The sequence below is a fragment of the Salmo trutta genome, unplaced genomic scaffold (assembly GCF_901001165.1).
Source record: "Salmo trutta unplaced genomic scaffold, fSalTru1.1, whole genome shotgun sequence".
NCBI lineage: Eukaryota > Metazoa > Chordata > Actinopteri > Salmoniformes > Salmonidae > Salmo > Salmo trutta.
Genome location: NW_021823237.1, coordinates 1,061,056 through 1,064,704, shown reverse-complemented (window position 1 = coordinate 1,064,704; position 3,649 = coordinate 1,061,056).

The following is a 3,649-nucleotide window of genomic DNA, read 5'->3' as shown; positions in this document are numbered from 1 at the left end:
CTAACCCCTCTCCTCCGGCCCCAGACCCTCCCAGCTCTAACCCTCTACTCTCCTCTCTCCAGACACCAGCTCTAACCCTCTCCTCTCCCCCCACCGACCACCCAGCTCTAACCTTCCTCTCTCTCTCCAGACCACCCAGCTCTAACCCTCTCCTCTCCCCCAGACCACCCAGCTCTAACCCTCTCTCTCCCCAGACCACCAGCTCTAACCCTCTCTCTCCCCCACAGACCACCAGCTCTAACCCTCTCCTCTCTCCAGACCACCCAGCTCTACCCTCTCCTCTCCCCAGACCACCCAGCTCTAACCCTCTCCTCTCTCCAGACCACCCAGCTCCGACCCTCTCCTCTCCCCAGACCACCCAGCTCTAACCCTCTCCTCTCCCCAGACCACCCCAGCTCTAACCCTCTCCTCTCCCCAGACCACCCAGCTCTAACCCTCTCCTCTCTCCAGACCACCCAGCTCTAACCCTCTCCTCTCCCCGACCACCCAGCTCTAACCCTCTCCTCTCCCCAGACCCCCCAGCTCTAACCCTCTCCTCTCTCCAGACCACCCAGCTCTAACCCTCTCCTCTCCCCAGACCACCCAGCTCTAACCCTCTCCTCTCCCCAGACCACCCAGCTCTAACCCTCTCCTCTCTCCTGACCACCCACCTCTCTGTTCTTCTCTCCCCAGGTATACGTTTGACCCTCAGCTGATGTTCAGTAACAGGAGGCAGCGGATCAGCGGTCCGAGACGGGCCTGAAGAGCAGGAGGAGGAGAGGAGGGCTGTCTGAGCCCGTCCTGCTGGTACCGAGTGTCTGAGACCTCAGCCCAGTAAGGGTTAGGGTTGGAGAGGAGGACCTTCTGTCCACTCCACACTACAGCACTTTTAACAGGGAGGCCTTTGTCTGTACACAACACACCCCGTATGTGTGTGTGTGTGCGTGTGTGTGTGTGTGTGTGTGTGTGTGTGTGTGTGTACACACAGTATCACCATTGATTGGTTGTTTTAAGACATGCTTTAACTGATTTAATTGGACATGTTGTGTTTGCTAATTAGGTGAGGAAAATCAATTACCGCCAATCAGCTGTTTTTAAAATCATTAACACGTCTTGACCGGCTACAGTCGGACTAGAAACCTGTTCCTCTTTCGCCCAGTGGGACTAGAAACCTGTTATTCCTCTTTCGCCCAGTAGGACTAGAAACCTGTTATTCCTCTTTCTCCCAGTGGGACTAGAAACCTGTTCCTCTTTCTCCCAGTAGGACTAGAAACCTGTTCCTCTTTCTCCCAGTGGGACTAGAAACCTGTTATTCCTCTTTCTCCCAGTGGGACTAGAAACCTGTTATTCCTCTTTCTCCCAGTGGGACTAGAAACCTGTTATTCCTCTTTCTCCCAGTGGGACTAGAAACCTGTTCCTCTTTCTCCCAGTGGGACTAGAAACCTGTTCCTCTTTCTCCCAGTGGGACTAGAAACCTGTTATCCTCTTTCTCCCAGTAGGACTAGAAACCTGTTCCTCTTTCTCCCAGTGGGACTAGAAACCTGTTCCTCTTTCTCCCAGTGGGACTAGAAACCTGTTATTCCTCTTTCTCCCAGTGGGACTAGAAACCTGTTCCTCTTTCTCCCAGTGGGACTAGAAACCTGTTATTCCTCTTTCTCCCAGTAGGACTAGAAACCTGTTATTCCTCTTTCTCCCAGTCGGACTAGAAACCTGTTCCTCTTTCTCCCAGTAGGACTAGAAACCTGTTATTCCTCTTTCTCCCAGTGGGACTAGAAACCTGTTCCTCTTTCTCCCAGTAGGACTAGAAACCTGTTATTCCTCTTTCTCCCAGTGGGACTAGAAACCTGTTATTCCTCTTTCTCCCAGTAGGACTAGAAACCTGTTCCTCTTTCTCCCAGTGGGACTAGAAACCTGTTCCTCTTTCTCCCAGTGGGACTAGAAACCTGTTATTCCTCTTTCTCCCAGTGGGACTAGAAACCTGTTATTCCTCTTTCTCCCAGTGGGACTAGAAACCTGTTCCTCTTTCTCCCAGTGGGACTAGAAACCTGTTCCTCTTTCTCCCAGTGGGACTAGAAACCTGTTATTCCTCTTTCTCCCAGTGGGACTAGAAACCTGTTATTCCTCTTTCCCCCAGTGGGACTAGAAACCTGTTCCTCTTTCTCCCAGTAGGACTAGAAACCTGTTCCTCTTTCTCCCAGTGGGACTAGAAACCTGTTCCTCTTTCTCCCAGTAGGACTAGAAACCTGTTATTCCTCTTTCTCCCAGTGGGACTAGAAACCTGTTATTCCTCTTTCTCCCAGTAGGACTAGAAACCTGTTATTCCTCTTTCTCCCAGTGGGACTAGAAACCTGTTCCTCTTTCTCCCAGTGGGACTAGAAACCTGTTCCTCTTTCTCCCAGTGGGACTAGAAACCTGTTCCTCTTTCTCCCAGTGGGACTAGAAACCTGTTATTCCTCTTTCTCCCAGTAGGACTAGAAACCTGTTATTCCTCTTTCTCCCAGTGGGACTAGAAACCTGTTATTCCTCTTTCTCCCAGTGGGACTAGAAACCTGTTCCTCTTTCTCCCAGTAGGACTAGAAACCTGTTATTCCTCTTTCTCCCAGTGGGACTAGAAACCTGTTCCTCTTTCTCCCAGTAGGACCAGAAACCTGTTATTCCTCTTTCTCCCAGTAGGACTAGAAACCTGTTCCTCTTTCTCCCAGTAGGACCAGAAACCTGTTATTCCTCTTTCTCCCAGTAGGACTAGAAACCTGTTCCTCTTTCTCCCAGTGGGACTAGAAACCTGTTCCTCTTTCTCCCAGTGGGACTAGAAACCTGTTATTCCTCTTTCTCCCAGTAGGACTAGAAACCTGTTATTCCTCTTTCTCCCAGTGGGACTAGAAACCTGTTATTCCTCTTTCTCCCAGTGGGACTAGAAACCTGTTATTCCTCTTTCTCCCAGTAGGACTAGAAACCTGTTCCTCTTTCTCCCAGTGGGACTAGAAACCTGTTCCTCTTTCTCCCAGTGGGACTAGAAACCTGTTCCTCTTTCTCCCAGTAGGACTAGAAACCTGTTATTCCTCTTTCTCCCAGTAGGACTAGAAACCTGTTATTCCTCTTTCTCCCAGTAGGACTAGAAACCTGTTATTCCTCGTTCTCCCAGTGGGACTAGAAACCTGTTATTCCTCTTTCTCCCAGTGGGACTAGAAACCTGTTATTCCTCTTTCTCCCAGTAGGACTAGAAACCTGTTCCTCTTTCTCCCAGTGGGACTAGAAACCTGTTCCTCTTTCTCCCAGTGGGACTAGAAACCTGTTATTCCTCTTTCTCCCAGTAGGACTAGAAACCTGTTATTCCTCGTTCTCCCAGTGGGACTAGAAACCTGTTATTCCTCTTTCTCCCAGTGGGACTAGAAACCTGTTATTCCTCTTTCTCCCAGTAGGACTAGAAACCTGTTCCTCTTTCTCCCAGTGGGACTAGAAACCTGTTATTCCTCTTTCTCCCAGTGGGACTAGAAACCTGTTCCTCTCTCCCAGTGGGACTAGAAACCTGTTCCTCTTTCTCCCAGTGGGACTAGAAACCTGTTCCTCTTTCTCCCAGTAGGACTAGAAACCTGTTATTCCTCTTTCTCCCAGTAGGACTAGAAACCTGTTATTCCTCTTTCTCCCAGTGGGACTAGAAACCTGTTATTCC